Source organism: Protopterus annectens, chromosome 10.part0 (genome assembly GCF_019279795.1).
Source record: "Protopterus annectens isolate FY-2018-M chromosome 10.part0, PAN1.0, whole genome shotgun sequence".
NCBI classification, from domain to species: Eukaryota; Metazoa; Chordata; order Ceratodontiformes; family Protopteridae; genus Protopterus; species Protopterus annectens.
In genome coordinates, this window is record NC_056744.1 from 809710276 (window position 1) to 809731286 (window position 21011).

The 21011-nt window shown below is 38.8% G+C and overlaps 1 pseudogene; it reads left to right on the top strand.

Moving 5' to 3' along the window:
• The first annotated feature begins 339 nt into the window (after positions 1–339).
• LOC122814210 overlaps positions 340–21011 on the top strand; it is a 162518-nt pseudogene continuing 141846 nt past the window's right edge.

Sequence of the window (21011 nt, forward strand, 5' to 3'; positions counted from 1 at the left end):
CCTCCAAATAATAGGCCATGGTGCACATTACGAGATGCTATTCAAAGAATTAAGGAAGAGCCAATGAAAACTGCTTTGCTTGTAGGGACTGCTGATACATTATTACAAAATGCTTTGACAGTTTCTGTTAGAAACAGTATTACTAAGCTAGCCCCCCCGGCTTACAAAACAGTAATATTGACATACTTAAATAGTGAGACGGGAAATCCTATTTCTCAATTTATTGAGGGATTGTGGCAGTTGGGAGAGCTAGGAGAATGGGGACCAAAACAGTTAAATAGTGATAAACGAGAAAATAAAAGTGCCAGACACAAAGAAGCTTGAGTGTCCCAAAAAGATATGTTTACTGCGTTGCTGAAAGACGGGGTGTCAAGGGATAAGATTGATGGAATAGATACTCCGACAATATGGGAGATGTACAACAAACGAGGTTTGAATAAGAAAGGTAGGCAAACTCTGAATGTAGAAAGACAGGAGGAGTATGTAGCAGACAGTAAAACTGAAAACAGGGAAGAAGGTTCAGCAGTTCCCTCTGCTCCACCTGCAATGTATCCTGACTTATCAGAATTACATTTCGACTAGGAAATTGGCCAAGCTCCAGTAAGTGGATGGGCTCGGCAGGATTTTAGACCATATGTAGACTTAACAATATTTTGGAAAAATAAAAATGAACAACAGGTCCGAGCTCTAATTGATACTGGAGTGGAGGCCTCATTAATTTATGGTAATCCGAGTTTATTCAAAGGGTGACAAGTTACTATTACAGGACTTGGTGGAAAGCAAATTAAAGCTGTTCAGATGATGTTGAAATGAAAATAGGTCGACTGCCAAAGCAAAAGTACTCTGTCTTAATAGTACCTGTCCCTGAATACATAATAGGAATTGACATTTTAAAGGGTTTGACGTTAAATTTATCGGATGTATAGTATCAGCTTGGTGTTAAGCCATATTTTTCAGTCAAAGCAGTTACAGTAGGAAAAGTTAAAATGCCACCCATAGAATTACCAACGAAGGTAATTAGTTTAAAGCAATATCTAATTCCTGGGGGCATAAGGAGATAGGTGAAACAATTCAGGATTTATTAAATGCAGGAATTTTAAAAACTACTACGACAGCTTGGAATAGCCCAGTTTGGCCTGTCAGAAAGTCGGACGGATCTTGGCGAATGACAGTAGATTACCAGGAGTTGAATAAATATACTCCACTACTAACAGCGGCAGTTCCAGATACAATTACATTAATAGTAAATATACAGAAACACCAGGGTACATGGTATGCAGTAATAGACCTAACAAATGCTTTCTTTACCATACCAGTTGCAGAAAAGAATTCTGATCAATTCGCTTTTACCTGGCAGGGACGACAATATACATTTACTCGGTTACCACAAGGATATTTGCATAGTCCTACTATCTGTCACAAAATAATGGCAGAACATTTAGTTGAAATAAGGTTACCTCAGAATATGCAAATTTCACATTACATTGATGATATTCTCATTCAGGGAAATTCTAAACAAGAAGTGAGTGAGTATTTACAAATGGTACTTAATCACATGAGAACAAAGGGCTGGGAAATAAATCCCAACAAAATTCAGGGACCAACTCAAACAGTAAAATTTTGGGGAATTCAGTGGCATCAGGGACATAGAGACGTTTTACCAAAGGCAAAACAAAAAATTTTAGAATTTCCAACCCCTCGGGATAAAACAGAGGCACAGCACTTTATAGGATTATTTGGATTTTGGAGACAGCATATTCCTCATTTAAGTCAAATACTTTCCCTCATTGTACAAGGTGACTAGGAAGAAATATGAGTTTGTTTGGGGGGATGATCAGCAGAAAGCTTTTGAGCAAGCGAAGCAGGCTATTCGGAAAGCATTAGATTTATGGCCCCTACAGGATGGGGAAGTAGAGCTACACGTATCCGTACAGGATCATTATGCTAATTGGAGTCTTTGGCAGAAACAGGGATCAAAGCTGGTGCCACTAGGATTCTGGACTCAGAGATTACCAGATGCAGGGGAAATATATTCTCCTTTTGAGAAGCAATTGCAAGCATGTTACTGGGCACTTGCAGATACTGAACAAATGAGAATAGGACATACAGTGCTTTTGCGACCAGAGATACCTATAATGCAGTGGGTGATGAGTTCACCCAAGACACATAGAATAGGTCATGCGCAGGAAGCAAGCATTAGCAAATGGAAATAGTATATTCAGGATAGGGCTAAATCTGGAATTAATGGGGTAGCAATGTTACATGAAAAGGTGGCTCAAATACCAATAGATTAACAATTATCTGTTACTGACAAGGCTGAACCAGTCATGAGTCCCCGGTAAAATGGGGGATGCCATATGTGCAGGTACCACTAGAACAACGGAAACATGTTTGGTTTACTGATGGGTCAGCAAAATATGTAGGGAATAAAAGATTTTGGAAGGCTGTATCTTATAACCCAGTGACTAAAAGAATTTTAACATCTTCAGGGAGTGGCAAAAGTAGTCAGTATGCAGAATTATATGCTGTATATCAAGCATTGAAACAGGAGATGCCAGATACATGTCATATTTATACTGACTCTTGGTCAGTGGCAAATGGGTTAGCAACCTGGTTGCCTACCTGGCAGAAAAATGATTGGAAAATTCATTCAAAAGAAATTTGGGGAAAAGAATTATGGCAATCGATTTGGGAAATGATAAATCAAGGTACTGTAACAGTTTATCATGTTGATGCGCATTGTTCTGCAGATTCTCTAGAATGATGGTTTAATTCTGTTACAGATGAACAAACAAGAATTTCAAAGTTAATATACCAGATGACTCTGAGCAAATGGGGATGGCAAAATGGGCACATCAGAAGTGTGGACATCTGGCAGAAAAAGCCACTTACAGGTGGGCACAAACAAGAGGAATTGCACTTTCATTAGATCTAATTAAAACTGTTATATTACAATGCGCAATATGTCAGCATATCCAACAAAGATCCATACCTCATACAGTTCAGGGACATATTGGACGAGGAAAGTTGCCAGGACAGATATGGCAAATTGATTATGTTGGTCCTTAACCATTAAATAAATATTGCCAATATATATGTACAGCAGTAGATACTTATTCTGGGTATGTTATTGGTTTATCATGTCGATAAGCGACACAGGTAAGTACTCTAAGAACCTTAAATTTAATCATTTTGTATTATGGAATGCCTTTGCAAATACAAAGTAATAACGGTTCTCATTTTATGGGGAAAATGGTACAGGATTTTGCAAAACAACATAATATTGAATGGGTATTTCATATACCCTATTATCCGCAGGCAACAGGGTTAATTGAAAGAATGAATGGCTTACTTAAAGACCAATTAAGAAAATTAGGATATGGGACACTACAAAACTGGAGAGATAATTTAAATTCATTACAGATTCTAAATAATAGGCCAATTTCAGAAACAGAAACACCATTAATGAGAATGTTAACTCCAGCATTGCAGATCAAACCATATATGACGAATGAAACAATTACATTTTGGGAAACTTGAGCAGGTGCATTAGCTCCTACTAGAGCTACACCTGAGACTGCAGGATTGAGTTTATATTCAATGAATGCTTGCAAAATACTGCCAAGGTCAGTTCAACTGATTGAGACTGGAATTGGAATTCAAATTCCAACAAAGCATTTTGGTTGGATAATACCTCAATCAACACTTGCTTTAAAAGGTGTTCAGGTTGTGGATGGAATTGTTGAAGCAGGTCATCAAGGGGAACTTAAAATTATTCTGTTAAATATTTCAGATGAGAATGTTCATGTACGGAAAAAGGATAGGGTAGCCCAAATATTTATTGTACCTGTGTTAGGCGGCACCATCACCAGAGGGCAGTCACCGCCTGTTGCTGCCTTTGAGAGGGAACAAATATCCATTACGCATTAAATCAATTCAGGTGCAAAAATATGGGTCCATGAACCCAATAAACAACCTGAACAAGCGGAAGTAATTGCTACTGGGAATGATAATACTGTTTTAATTATTAAACCAGGAAAGGAAAAATGGGAATATATACCAGCAGATTGGTGTTATTTGTGAGAATAATCATGCTACTTTTCTTTGATTTCAGATTTCAATTCCAATGCTAATTGTTGCTGGTCTCACATTGTATGGAGTCCCTTTGGCAGAGTGTGTAACACCAGGAGTAAGAGCAATTAAAATTAATTCAATGGTACTCCAGTGGGGATGGGCTGCTAGTGCATGAAATAGAACACAAGGAAATTTTACCTGCTCTGCTGGACAAGGATGTCCTACTATCAGTTTGACTTTTGAAGGTAATTTAACTATTTGGAGGGTAAGAAGAGGGCATCTTTATGTTCAGTTACTAGATGACAGACAAGCTACGGTAATAATTCAGAATTACACAGACATACAATGTTGTAATTGTAAATATGAACAGACATACCGAGAAAATTACTACTTTTGCCAGAAAGGAACTGATATTTATAATAAATAAATTCATTTACAGAACATTACAGTATTGTTTTGTATGAACGCAACTCAGATTATAAATGGAATATGGGCCTTTCAAATAACTATATTGAACAACCACCCCAGGGCTCACTTTGACCAAATAAAATGCCTTCTACATGTAAATATGTAGGACAAACATATCAAAAATCTGTACTGTATTTTAATGTTACTTTTCCAAAAACAGGTAAATGTAGACAGAAACGAGCTTGGTATAGCACCTTATTAGGAGGTATTGGTACAGGGTTAGGAACTTCAAATGCCATTGATGTCGAAGTCTTAGCTAATAAAATCAAAACTGTGGGTCAGGATGTTTCACAAATTATACATTTACAAGCACAGTGGAATCCTACAGTTTGGCATACCCAAAAAACAGCTAGTTAGTTATGAAAAAGAATTTTTGGATCAATTTAATGCTTCTGTAGTTCATAATTTGAAATTTGACAAAAATGTTACTAAGTTTGTAAACTGGACAACGTACTTTACAATCTTTTTATGTTTCAATACAGAATAATTTTGTGCAGACAAAGTTAATGCTTAATAATGAACATATATGGAGACAATTATTCAACAAATGGATTCCAGTATTGGCTACCCCACGTGGAAGGAAATTATATTGATTTCTCAAACTGAATGCACTAATTGAAGCACTGTACTGAAACGATGGATGGACTTATCTGTGGACAACATTCCCCTATATATGAACCATGTTTTCTTCAACATTCCATCAATATTTGCAAGTGAACTGTAGTACCTCCTAAGTTTGAAATGTTGTAGAAATAGCACCACAATTTATATGCTTAGTGACAAACCAAACATTATTGTATGCTTTAACGTATCCTTTTGTAGGCTGTTTAGATAATGTAACTCATTTACATTGGCACAATGAAACTTATGTCTTTTCTCCTGAAACATGTTAATGTATTTCATACCTGGTTACCAGACAAAGTGAAATATCATAATTTGACAATTAGCTTAAATTTTTTACAGAAAGTATTAAATAATACTCAACATCTTGAAAAACATTTACAGGCAGTAAATCATAGTATTTTACATCATGAAATGACAAGCATTATTATAGGGAATAAGTTGGTTAGTTTAGCCAAGAAAACAGAATCTGATACTGCACACAATTGGTGGGATATATTTACTGGATGGTCAACATCTGGTAACAAATTGTTAAATTTGGTTAATACATCCAATATTAATTTTAATGATTGTTTTGATTCTGTTGACATTTTGGAATTGTGACTTAATTTATTGTGTTTATAACAAGGCAAATACAGTTTTAAATGTCGGATATAAGTGAGTCAATAGTCAAGGGGCCGAATGTGATACGAATGTGATACGAAAGAGGGGAACATTGAGAGAGTGTGATTATTTGACTGTTGCCTCACTATATCTCGACATTCTTTTTATTCTTTTTATTTCTTTTTTGATATACAGAATGATGTTATGTTCCGAAACATTCTAACCTTTTGAGCAGGCATAAGAAATAATGCTCTGTTCCAGAATATTCTGATGATTTCAGCAAGTTACATTTGATTGCGAAACATAACTTGTATTTCTGCTTTTGGTTATGAAACATGACTTGTCTGGAGTTTTCTAGTAATGTACTACAAACTTGCAAGGTTATTGGAATATTCCAGTGTAGTATTTGAAACTTGCAGAATCATTGTACTTGGCAGGATTTGCTATTCTTTCTGGGGTGGGTGACCAACACCACAGAATGCTCTAGCAAGATCCGGCCTACATTGGAAAAGTACTGATTCTCATGACTTGTGGTAAACAACTTGGTTATATATAGATGGGATTCCCCACACTCAGGCAGAAGCTTCACCTGTAGAGTGGACGCACTGCCCAGGACTGTTTTCCTGATGAAGACTCCTGCCTGACTGCAACGGGGCTTCCCAGTCGAGACTGAAGACAGGATGAAGTTTACTCTTTATCTGTGATGTATAATTTTCTTTAAATGTATTGTCTAATTCTATTTACTATTGAATTCTCTGTTTTAGTAGAATAGAGTAAACTTGCTTTTCTGTTTTAAATAGACAAGTAGAGTTTATTAGCTTGTTAACTTTCTGTGTGTCAGTAGAAATAAAGTTTATATAAGTTAGCTTTTGGTGTGTAGTATTTTATTTTGAATCCTATTCATTAGGCAATACAGGGATCTGCTCTTGTATGCTAAGATTTTGGAATAGTATATCCATGAAAGGCAGAGGAACCACAATTTAAAGGGTACGTACACCTTAAATACTTAATAAACCTCATTAAAATGTAATATCCTGGCATCCTATTATCTTATAAATGCATAGTGGCAGCAAAAAAAAATCACATAGTCCAGGAGGTAGCAATCTCCTCTTACCCCTGTCTGTTCTGTAAAATGTGTTGTAGGGACTATAATTTTGAGTTGTAGACCTCCCCACCTGTGACTCATTATGCATTCTGTGCATGCCACATTACTAATGAGTGTTAAACAGGTTATTGGTGCTCTCACTGATAACATATTATGCATTCTTTATACTTTTTGTTACGATATGGCACTGAGAAGGTGATTAGACTTCCTTTATGGGACTTGTTACAGCTTTCTTATATTCCACATTGCAATGCAGCTCCAAGAAGGTAATCATAACCATTGTTGCATTATGTTTTGGAATTTCACAGTAAGTTTTATTTTCTACGAATATAGATGTTAAAAAGGTGGCACTTCACATAAAGTTTATTTTTTTACTTTTTTTTGAATATGGTCAAAATGGCAGAAAGAAAATAAGCACCAATTTTTGTATGTTTTAGTTGCATTTTAATCACAGTAAAAATATAAGCAAATTATTTTGATTATGGCATTTGTTTAGCTTAGCATTATTTAATCCACAAGTTGAGTTTAGAATATAGCTTCCAGCCAGCCACTTTACAAACAAACAAAACACCTGAAAATAGCATATATAGACAAACAAACAAATACCTGATAGGGTAGTGTTGTGTCTGATGTTTGTGTCTCTGTCATGAGTAGTGGTATTTTAAGAAAAGGGTGTTTACTATCCTTGTCTGTATGGCTGGGATTAGTAGAGTTAGCACACCTGAGAAAGTGTCCATGACTAACCTTAAGGGAACTAAACACCCTTTCCATGCTCTTACCTTTCATTGTGCTTAGGTGTAAAGGTAATCTGCACAGGTCACAACTAAGATCAGCTTTCAAGAACTTATGCAAATGAAGAGTTAATAAGCTTTAATTAGAAATGGTTTAAAACTTTTTTTAATGAGCTCTCTTCTCACCTGTTTGAAATTCGTAGTAATTTTTTGATGAAATTCATAGTAATTTTTTGATGAGTTTTAGCACATTGGTCAGAGACGTTATAAAATGCAAAAGTGTACCATTTATATCTACTTTGCATTTGAAAATATGCTTGCTGTTGTTGCCAATTTAGCTATTTCTCATTGTGAGTCTTAGCCAAGTCAAAACCTTAGGCACCCAGTGGTGCTTGCCAGCCAAGAAGGTGCAGATACGGGCAAAGAATAACTCATTTCAGTTTTCATAATCAAGAAATTCTTGATAAATTTGAGAGAGATATTGTAAGGGCTTTTGTGAGTTTGTATGGTTAGGAACTGTGTGTGTGTGTGTGTGTGTGTGTGTGTGTGTGTGTGTGTGTGTGTGTGTGTGTGTGTGTGTGTGTGTGTGGCTTCACTATACCTGTGGATGCTAGAGTTTGTAGAGCCCTTTCTATGTTACTATGCTTGCCACGGCAATCTTCTAGTGACATAAGGAGGTCATAATGGGTATTTCTTAGTCTTCTGCCTCAGAGATATTAACATGCTCTTGACATGTGTGAATCAGCATATTTATCTGCCAGTGTCATCACAGCACTGACTGAGAAACATGCACACCTTCTACGTGATGTCATGTTTCCTGAGGTGCTTGGTATGATAGATTGAACCATGATGCTGTTAGGGCCCCATCGGGACCATCGGGTGAGTGGTACCAAAATAGGAAGGACTACCATTCCATCAACTGTCATGTAGTGTGTGGTGCATGGGAGCCATGGGTGTCAGACCAGCATCCTGGCAGGGCCTATGATTCACATGTCTGGCACAAAAGCTCACTCTACTGTATTTTCCTGGTTGGTAGGACGCCTCATGGTCACCTTGTTGGTAAGTGGAAATTTTAATTATAGTTATGTAATTAGTTATACTGTGGAAAATGTATTGATTACTAAACCAATCCTTCTCTTGTTTTGTCTCTCCCTCACCATTTTTTCTGTATTTTCCAGGTGAGGCAGACTATCCACTTAAGGCATGGCTTATGAAGCCTGTACATAACCCTACAAGATCTGCCAAAGAAAAGTAAAACATGGTTTTCCCACAGACAGGGCTTGTCATTGAGTGAGTGCTTGGCCTGGTCATAGCCCATTTACATTGCCTGCATGAATCTACTGGTGCCCCTATGTACAACCCTGCTATTACATGTAGGATGTTTAGCTCATGTTGCATTCTGCACAAAATAATTATGCACCTGTCTGGTGGTGAATTGCCCAATGATGGCTGTGCATCCCCTGCTACAGATCCTCCCAGAAGTAGCGATAGCGTTGGTGGCCAGACAGCAGGCAAGCAGAAAGTGTCAAGTCCAAACTTTGGACCATGATATTCAGGTTAGTGTTACATTTATTGTGAAAAACACATAGAGTGTAATGATGCATGTAGTCCTATGTGTAGGATCTGCTGTGTGGTGCAAGGCCTACTGTTACTGTGCATCAGATAACTCCATCTTAACTTTCAATATTTTTTGGATTAGATATAGTTATGTGGTTTCTAAGTCTGTTTTTCTTTACTGGTAGCATATATTCAGACTTATGCCTGATTATTCAATGAGATCTCTGCAATGAAGGGCGCTGACAGGATGGAAAATGTGGAATACGTTATTCTGTATTCACTATTGTTGCATGGGTTCCTTTAGGTCATGCAATGAAATGTTCAGGTAATGCTTATGCAGGAATGTTCATTACTTCATAATTGCTATTGGAGGTCTTCACTTACTAACTCAAGGAAATGTATGCATTTAACCATGTATCAGTGCTGTATTCCACCTTCCAGTTAACATGAGGTGCTCCATTCCATCATAACATTAGACTGCACAGCATTTCTGATGAGATGTTGTAATATTCTTGTACTACTTTTTTCTGACAGATACAAAATAATGTTCTGTTCTCATTTACGTTACTGCACTGTGTTCCATGATTTACAACTGGTCTGATGTATCATACACAACTTGAGCCAAGGATAGTATGGGTGATGGTGCTCATGACTGTGAGGAAGTGCAATCACATGAGCCTGATGCTGACTTGCTGCAATAATGTGATCTATTGGTTGCATTTAATCCTACAGACACTGATTCCACAGGCTGTTGAGGCCTGCCAGTCCTGTTTTCGGTTAAGTCATCCCCACAATTTCCATTACATTAATAAGAGTTACGTGGTATGGGGCCTAGAATACCCCTCCTTGTTTAGACATTACCCCATCCTTTCTCCCATACACAACTCTTTCCTACTTGAGACTGGTAGGTCCTGGCTAGTGCACAAATGGAGGTGTAGATGGGTGTTGTATGTGCCATAATAATGCACATGAGTGTTATCATAGCATTATCCCTGCTCTCTTCTACTTCCATGCACTGGTGAATTTCCTTACGTATACCCTGCAGTACTCTAATAATCTCTAGCTGACTGTGGCAATGGACTGAGGTCAAACAATGTCCCATCACATCCGCTGCTGGGTAACAAACTTTTTTTGTCTGTCTGGAGCTAGCTGTAATGTGTTCTTTTACCTGGAATCCCATTGTCTGCTATTATAGTGGACAGTGCTACATTTGAGATGGTACCATTTTCCTGAACATGTTCCTGTCATTCAGCAATCACTGGTGTTGAGCTACATGGAGTGTCTACCTGTACTGCCAGCAATGCAATGTCCTCAACTCCTTGAGTATGTGACTTTGTGTCACTGCTTGCATAATTAGGTACCTGCTGTGGGGTAAATGATGCTGCTCTTACACTTGGTGACAGCATGCCACTGTCCCCAGATTGTGTCATAAATGTAACTGTTTTGGCATCATCAACATTTGGTCTGCAGCTGACATCTTTTAGTTGTGTAGGCATATTTCAGCTGCTGACCTTGTGAAGGAGTAATTGATGATACTGTTATTGAATCTTGGAGAACAGTAATGAATTTATAAGTATGTGTAAAGCATACCTACCTTGCCCACTCTGGCTACTTTCATTGAGGGGGAAGAAATGCAGAGTGCACCTTTTAATAAGAAATGCCATGTGTAATATGTACAAAGTAATCCTGTGATTTTTACCATTGGGGATGGACTAACTTTTCTGACTGCTGCTGATGTCGGCACTTGCCAGCATCCTCACCACCTTTGGCTATGCTGTAGTACACTCATCAGTGTTGTAGTCATCTCCCCATATGGATAGAAGGTATCCCTCATCAACTGTTAAAAGGATCAGTGTTGGTACTGTGATGGACATCGCCAAGTTCAGAGCAAAAGCATACCAGCACTAACATAAGGAATGAGTGCAAAATTTAATTAATTTCATTGCAATATCATAGCATATTACATTCCTAATTTCATAAAGTAAATCAGACTGACATATGTATTTCAAGTAATCATAGTGGTAATAACCAATACCAGTACAATCAATAATAAATTGATTGTACAGAAGCATTATTTATTTATTATTTATTTATTTACATTTGTTTACTGGGAAAGTCTGACTGAGCCAGAAGCCCATTTTCAGCAGAGGCCTGGGGAGAAATGCTCCACTGAAATATAAGCAAAATACAATAATTAGATAGTACAATAGTATACATATGGTAAGATGCAGAATACACATCATCTAGTTAGTCTCTACAAAGAAGTATTCAATGTAGCTTTCTAGTAGATACAAGTTCAAAAAGAAAAACACAAGCATTTCAGTAAAGATCAGTGTGAGAAAAATAAAATTAGTACTGTGTACATATTAAATAGTAGTTACAAACAAATATATATATATATATATATATATATATATATTAGTAGTAGTAATAACACTGATGAGAGGGAGAAAATGTGGTAAGGAGTGGACAGTGTGTTGAGAGACTTATAGACATCTTCTCAGTCAGGTTTGGAAAAGGAGCAATGCCAGTTTTTGGGTAGATGATCAAATAGTAGTTGCTTGAAATTGGTATATTCGGGTGTGTTTTAGATGGTGTGGGATAGAGAGTTCCATAATTTTGCTATTTGATTTGGGACTAAGGCTTTATTGTGAGTGTTGTTAGCTTTGTTTACTGTGAGAAAGTTTCTATCTGCAGATCTTAGACTTTGTGGGCATGAGTAGAGAACAACAAGTTCCTTGAGGGATGGGCAATTGTCAGGATGGAAGATGATATTTTGTTTGAATTTAAGTTGGTAGAGATGTAGAAGGTTAGGTAGCTTGAGCCAATTTAATTTATGTAGAGCAATACAATGGTGGATTTGGTGGGGAAGGTTGGCGGTGAAGCAGGCTATTTTGTTGTAGCAAGTTTCCAATTTGGTTAAGTCTGATCTTTTCAAGTTGGTAAAGAGGGGAAAGCATATAGGAGCGCAAAGGAGGAAGGTTCTGGATATGGCTAGTCTGGTATTGTCAGTGAGGAATGACTTGCTTCTGTACAGTGAGCCAAGTTTGAAGTGAACTTTCTTAATTTTGATTGATATGTGTTGGTCAAATCTGAGTTTGTTATCAATTGTCATGCCAAGGTTTTTTGTATGCTCAACTGGTTGGATGACTGTGTTGTTTGCTGAGAGAATGGTGAAAGGAGGGGTGGTCAGTGATTGCTGCTTGTAAATACATTAACTGTGTCTTTTTGGGGTTGAGGATTAGCTGTGATTTACTTAGATATGGTTCTATATCATTAAAAGCATGTTGGACTTCTATTTGGAGGTCTGGTAATGTATCTGCTAAGCAGATTAAAATTAAATTGTTTGCATACTGAACTACTTTAGTGTGTGTTGTGGATGAAGTTAGATCATTAGAGAAGACAGTGAAAAGAAGGGGCCTTAATATAGATCCTTGGGGACTCCGAATGAGACAGGCAGAAGTGGTGAGAGCTCGGATTTCCATCGTACTGCTTGTTGTCTGTCACAGAGATAGCTTAGGAACCAGGCATCAGCCCATAAATCAGTGCACCAGTACAAGCATCTCTCATTTCCAGCATCATGTATTTCTCATATCCTGAGTAGCAATAAATAAAAATGTTCAATGTTCTCTTAACTTTTGTTTCCTGTGGACATTTCACATCTAAGTATGCAAAAGTCATAAATGACACTTCACTTTTTACAGGTCCTGCGACTGTCATCAACATGCAGCAATTTCACATTAACTTTACCTTAACCTAAAACCAAAGAGTTTTTACATATTAGCATTATTCTCTGGACTGATCTGGCATAATTATCCATTATTTTTAAACTGTAAGTATTTGTTACCTTACTTTAACAATGTTTGTGCTTCTCCAACTCAGTTGCAACCAAGCTTAGCTGAGCACCAGTGCAAGAAATAAATATATGACTATTGAAAAGGATTTTTCCCCATTTAAGTACTTCTTATGCAAATGAGGCTCAGCAGAGTTGATTTCCTTGAACTGCAGTATTAAGCTTTGGTATATCTGCTGTCATAGATGTGCACTGAATGTGTCTTCTTAAGTTCGAGCTGCACTGAGGGGAGTTGAGTGCAGTACTGCATGCAGTCTCCATCACATATTACTATGCCATACTATTCAGAGATAGATCTGTAGTGACTTGACATTTATAATGTGGCATACTGAACCCCAATCTACATGCGTCCATCAAAGTATATCACACTTCATGTCACTTACTAACTTACACATTTACACTGAATGAAGACAAAAATAAAATTTAAATATTTATTTTATTTATTTATTTATTTATTTATTTATATTTGTTGACCGGGAGTGTCTGACTGAACGTAGGTCCATTTTCATCGGAGGCCCGGGTAGAAAAGCTCCACAGTTAAAATAACCATTAAAATTGGATTACATAGCGATTAACAATTTACATAGCAATTACTTACAACATATTTACAGATGAAGAGCATAGTACATCAGTAGACAACTAGAATCTTTATCTGTGAAGTACATAACAGACATTAACAAATGTTACAATAAGAAGTTCCTGCTTTATAATAAGTACTAGGCTTACATTATTAATGTAATGCATTTACAAGACAGTTATGAAACCAATATCACCAGCAATACTTTGTAGGTCATATTGCTATAAATTATTAGAGTATCATCATAATGACATTCTGGCATCCTAGGTAAAATATTCCTGTACATAAAGTAATAACCACTGAAAGACATATCTATTTGTTGGATTGCTCATGGATTCCCTTCACACAGCAAAATAAGGAATAGATATGAAAAACAAATGTGAAAGGTTATATGACTGCTTCAGTACAGTTAGTAAACTGATTCTGACATTGTTATCACTTCCATGGGAAATACCCCTATATGACTAAATGGGTTGGCCATGCTGATGTCACATCTCAAAAGGTAGGGGTCACACCTTTTGAACCTGTGTCCTGTACTTACATATTTCATATTTATGGAGGTGAAGGGGTGACCAGCTATTTTAATGGGTATTGCAGGTTATGTAGAGAAGACCAGAGTTCTACAGCAAGTCTTTTTCATTGTCTCCTTTTTCCTCTTCATTTTCATAGGGTACTGAATAATGTTAGGACATGTATGAATGTGGAAGAATGTAATGTAAATACAGGCAAGTGTATATACCTCTCTCTCTCTCTCTCTCTCATATATATATATATATATATATATATATATATATATATATATATATATACATGTATATACATATACATACATATATATGGATATATAGATAGATATATATAAATACATATATATATATACACACACACACATGTACAGTATATATATATATATATATATATATATATATATATATATATATATATATATATATATATATATATAAACATACATACATATATACATATATATATATATATATATATATATATATATATATATATATATATATATATATATATATATATATATATATATATATATATATATAAACATACATATATATACATATATATATATATATATATATATATATATATATAGATAGATATATGTGTGTGTGTGTGTGTGTGTGTATGGGTCTACTTCAGCTGGCCTAAATCTCATTTGACTGACACCCATTAGACTGATACCGAATTGACCTATTTTTCATTTGACCTAAAACTCATTTGACTGACTCTCATTTCACTGCCAAGTTACAATGCAGAATTTCAACATACTAAATCTTAAACCATAGACAAGCACACTTAGAACACCAATAACTAATCCTTTTCAGAACTTAAAAAATGCTTACTACCCTCTTAACTGAAATGGGACAATGTACAACCAAACTAGGTGGGGCTGTGCCCCCCACATCCCCCTAATTATCTATGCTTACTCCAAGATCGCACTACAGTGTGGAAAAGGGCATATACATTTAACTTGCCTTACAGTACTCTACACGCTGCTGCTACTGCTGGGAATGCACAAAACATTTGCAAATTACTTTAGATTCTTCCCATAAAAATGTAAATAGAAAAACCCACATTTAGAAACACTACAGTACTATTTTCTACATGACTATCGGAATTCTAACAGTCGGCACTATAAGTTACATTAATTCTTTTTATCACAAGCAAGTCACAGGTTAAGGAAAACCCACAAGAAGTCTATCCCCTGGATTCAGCAAGCTCTGCACGGAGTGCAGGAATAGTGCAACAGCTGGTGCAGGCAATATGGCCGATGAGCGATCCAGGAACAAGCTTCCGGGACATGCACGAGTGCTCCTACACTATTCCTGCATGGACACTACTACTACGTGCTAATTACCCCATTTGCAGGTAAAAAAAACATGTAAATGAGGTGAATTAGCAATCAAGGAAGCAGGCAGGTGTCTGTGCAGGAACAGTGTAACCTGCAGAAATGCATTTGGTTACTAACCGAATACATTTCTGCAAATTGTAAAGCAGAAGCATGACAGCTCCAAAGAAAGCATGTAATCAATGTAGTAGGCATGCCAATGGCCAAATATATGGCCATTGGCATGAAAAATAGTTGCAAAATTATAAAAAATCACTTTTATTTTGTTTTGGGCGATTTCGTTCATTTAAGTGTAGGGCAACGGTGCGCAAACAGGATCTGCACGAAAATAAGAAAAAAAGTTGGAAATAAGATTTTAAACCCAAATCAGCATTTTTCCATGATAGTTAATGGCATGCATAAGACAACAATACCAGGGAATAGTGGTTGCTAAGGGGCAAGGCTCAGTGTGAGTGTGGTAATTATGAATTCACATTCTGTTTTATGCAAATGAGGGGATTGATATTGAATTACAGAATTCCTCTCAGTGTTAGCTTGCACCCAACCCTGTAGGTGCAGCAACACCATGGTATAAGTATAAGAGGTAAATGACCTCATAAGGGGGAGTGTCCTTCATACTGTAAGCTTATTGGAGCTCTGTGGCCAGTGTTTGCCCTTAGCTAAGCACAGCTAAGGAAGGGGGTGTTTCTGAAGTTGCCTAGCAATGTTTACATTGCCTAAACGGGTGTGCGTGCTGTGCACCGGGTTTAAAAAAAACACACAGGAAATAGTAGCTCTGTTCACATCTGAGCACTGGGTATGCGCATCGTGCCTCGGGGCTTAAACAGGAAGGCAATGGGAAGGGAAAACAGCAGTAGGAAGGCAATCAAAGAGAACTAGCATAGCTGGCAGATGAAATGTATCAGAATCAGCCAACTACACATGGAACAGCCTAGCACACTATTATAAACTATGCAAACGCCTTTCACTCTGTTTTTTCCCCCACAAACTTTACACCACCAGTGTACACAGACGGGGAAATTTTACCTGACAAAACTAGCAAAATGTTAGGGGCTGCTGTTGCTGTCATACATCAATATGTGGAATAGACTGAAAGTAGTGAGGATGTGAATGCTGATGATCAACCCACAGGGAGGAGAAGGGGAAGAGTGTACAGACCCAGGGTAACCTACCAGGGGCTACATGAGCTGGAGATGGTGAAGCCCTAAAGGGTGGACAGGGACATTCTCCAGCAAATTGTTGAGCTGTGGCGGCCACGCCTCACACACAGAACCAACATAGGGGAACCCATCACAGTGGATACCAAGGATTGTGTAGTCTTAAGAATACTAGCCAGAGGTACCTTCCAAAAGCCAACTGGGGATATCATGGGGATCTCACAGGCATTACCATCCAGGGTAATCCACCATTTCCTGGATGTTATGTCAGCACATGCCAGTGAGCACATATATTTCCTCAACACCCATGAGGCATTGACCAGCAATACGCATCTCTTACACCAAATAGCAGAATATCCTGAGGTAGTGATTGCTATAGACTGAACGCACATACACATCAAAGCACCACCCGGCAAGCAGGGTAGGGTCTACATAAACCATAAGGGATTCCCCTCCATCAACTGCCAGGTCATGTGTGATATCCTGAATGTGTGTGCTGGCAGGCCTGGAAGTTATCACAGCTCCCACATCTGGCATATGACGCAACTGCACCAGACATTTGCCAGTGGCGACATCCCATATAGCCACCTAGTGGGGGATGCTGGTTATGCACTGGAGCCTTGGCTGATGACACCCATCAGAAATGCACAGACACTCGAACAAGAACTCCATAATGAGGCACACTCACAAACCAGAATCATAATAGAGCATGTGTTTTGGATGCTCAAGTCACGGTTCCACTACCTGGACATATCTGGTGGAACCTTGCAATACCCCCCAGCTACATGTACACAGATGTTCATAGTATGTGCTATGCTACACAATATGATCCTGCAGAAACAGCTACAGCAGGAACAGCATGGGGCAAGGCCACACAGTCCCCCACCATTGCCAAGGCCATCACAGGCACAGAGGGACTCGGAAGAAAAACTTGAGCCTGCCCATGTAGGCAGAAAGAGGCGTGCACAGTATGCCCAGGCTTTGGCAAAGAGGCAACACATAGCACATACACCGACATGGTAGGGACCCAGGAAATTACACCTCTCTGTCACTCACTCATACAGTAAAAGGGATGCCAAGCATGACACTACCTTTACTTTACCATGTACAGGGAGTGTACTATGTACATCTGACATAGTCAGCCCACCAGCACCATCCTCAATACTGGCACAGCCACAAGGTAAGTCACTCTTCCTATCAATTGCTGAATAGAGTAGTATGCTCTGATAGTTGTATCTATGGTATGGATGTGAGCATGCAAGGGAATCGGGTGGCTGAATGGGATGGCAGCAGATAGTGGACACCTATATGAGCAGCATGAAATCCATAACAAATAATGGTGTCAACATACTAGGCAGTACAAGACAAGGTGACAAATCCCACTGCAGTACATGTGGTGGCCCAAATGTGTGTCCATAGGACACACAGATGCATGTCAGTAAGGCTCACATACCCAACACCAGCCTCAGCCATCAGCACAGGTGTAGATGACCATAAAGAAAGCCTGGACTAAGGTCCCCAATTGCTGGCAATGGTGAACAGCCCACTGCAGACCTACACAGACAGACTACAACAAGTCTGGCAGTTGTATGTTAGTTCTGAAGAGTAAGAAGTCTGAAAATAAAATGTAGGTCCATAAAACCTAAGATCTGTGCTCTACTGATATGCCTCTAGTCTGCATGATAGGTCAGAATACAAAATGAAATGGAAGCCAGCAGAGTACCTGAAATACCAGTACAGTCATAGCAAATGTTTAAAGTCATCAGGTGTGCCCCCCAATCCTGTGTAGAAATGCAATAACATGTAAGTGTGGGTTTAATAACAGTGGAGCACAGTTATCTGAGCTGGCCCAATTTACAGGATAGATTGTTGCATGTGTACAATATGCAGGGGTCCATGTGTTAGGTTGTTGTGTGTTCAATATTTTCTGGAAGTGGTCAGCATTTAGGCATGGAGGGTTGTGTCACGGTAGCCTATGGCCAGTACTGTTGATGACAGGGCCATGTTCTGACAACTGCAGTGCCAATCACAATGCTTCTCAGCAATACCCATGTTAGCAGTTGTCATACTCACTGTCCAGATGTCAATATCTGTCACCATCTGAAAGATGGACATGCCATGAATATGGGCCCAGACATACACACAGTACACAGGTGGAAGTACCCTAGACAGAGTACATAAAATGTAACTGTCAACTGCACACACCTTTGGAATTGTACATACAGGTTAGCAGCATGTTACTTGTCTGTGTAGTATGGAATACTGATGTAGTCTGGCCAATCAGTGGCAGACCTCAAAAGGCAAAGTTATGAAGTAATGAGAGACTGCCTATGTCCCTGCACATGGAAGCATAAGGGGAATGTCCCAGGTGTATCTGTGAGTCAGCTGCAAGAAGCTTCTATATCACACATGCACTCAGATCACCTCACCATCAGCCACAGGTTTATCACAGGTCATATCCCTGCTGTTGGGAATGAGTAGAGTATGACCCCCACTTCTGTATGGGAATACCCACAGACTGCAGCTTGCTGAAGAGGTGTTCCATGCAGGTGTGTCCCTAGCTGTAAGCAGTACCCTGTCAGCATCCAGACCAATGGATTAACATGGAAAGGAACTATTGCCATTAAAACCTTGCACACTTACCCTGTCACCCCAGGGGAATCCAGTGGCTTGCAGCCCAGGAATGTAGGAGTGACAGAATGCACTGGCCTGCTACAAATGGCCTGCATCACTACCAAATGGCCTACAGTCCTCTGTCAAAGGCCTGTGCCTCACCCGTAGTGCCAATATATGTTATCTCATGGGGTCCCAACTAACAACATAACACAGTCCACAGAACACAAATGCAAGGCCATGTTCACAAATCCCAGTAGCATACTCCCCATGTCCTACTGCATGAACTGTGGACAAACCCCTAAATGCCACTGGGATGAAGGGACAACTATAGGGATACTTCTCAGATATCACTTGCATAATGTTAGGAAGAGGATAGAATAACAGAGTGGGGGGTATAGAAGCATGGACGTCATGAAGTGTGTAAGGTCTGAAACTCTGATGTGTGCCCATATTACCACTGCCTGCAAACCCAGTAATGGGTGACTACAAACCTGCTCATAAACCACAATGTGAAGGGGAACTGACCAAATAAATGAGCCCTGCCTCTGGGTAACCTGGGTGAATCTGCACAGCTGAGAGGTATGGCCACAGCAGGATATGGCTATTCTGTTACATCGATATATGTACAAGCAGGGGATCCTCAGACCACAGTACTAAGGTGCTGGACCATTTACACAGAGCCATCAGCAAGTGTCTGCATCTACCCCTCCAGAATGGCATGAGTGTGCAAGAATGTGTAGACTGCAGGCCACAATACTGGACACATCTTCATTCATCTTGCATTTCCCAGGAAATAACTGAGAAAATAAGTATATCTGTCAGTAGCTGATGACATAATACATCACAGTGTAAAACAATACATTTGTCTGAATATCTCTGCTAACACCAACCATGTAATACAAGCAGCACAGACACAATAGTTACAGTATCCCAATATCTGTCTCCCATTGTGACTCCATATTGTCAACCTATCTACAGATATCCTGCAGAAACAGGTTGCTAGCTGTAGGTGTAGAACACCAAACCCTGGACTGGAGTACAACCTACCTGGAATGGATTGACACACTCAATACAGAAGGTCATACTGGGCATGCTCCTACAGTTAGAGAAATGAAGTCCATGTCTGACAACACAGTGGACTATACATATCTGTCAGTCATAGATGTCTGTGCACACACACCACATTGTACACCATTCATGCTTTGCACACACATTGGATAGGAATACTCACCACATATCCAAGGTCAACACACTATAATATGTCAAACATACACACACACAGATGTGGGGAAGAGAGAGACAGACAGTAACAGAGAGATTTGCATCATGAGGCCTGTCCCACCCACCACACATCCAATTGGCCAATATCACATGATGTGCTGAAGTCAATCACTGTAGACATTGCTTTTGGTAGCCCTCAGCCCTATAGTGTCTATGGTGCTTATAACTGTGTAACACAATAGTACAAATCACTATTCATTTAGCATTTGTATACCCAGTCCTGTCAAATGTAAAGTTGTGTGTGACTGAGTGTGTGTGTGTGTGTGTGTGTGTGTGTGTGTGTGTGTGTGTGTGTGTGTGTGTGTGTGTGTGTGTGTGTGTTTCCAGAGGAATGACTTATAACCCATTCACACACACTGCACTTCCCATTGCCCATGTTAGTACTCCTGCTGATGTCAGTCACCTTGAAATAACCCTCTGGCCAAGTCTCAGCCCTGTAAGCTGTGGGGTGCTTGTGATAGTGTGTAATACTGCAGTATAAAAAACTAG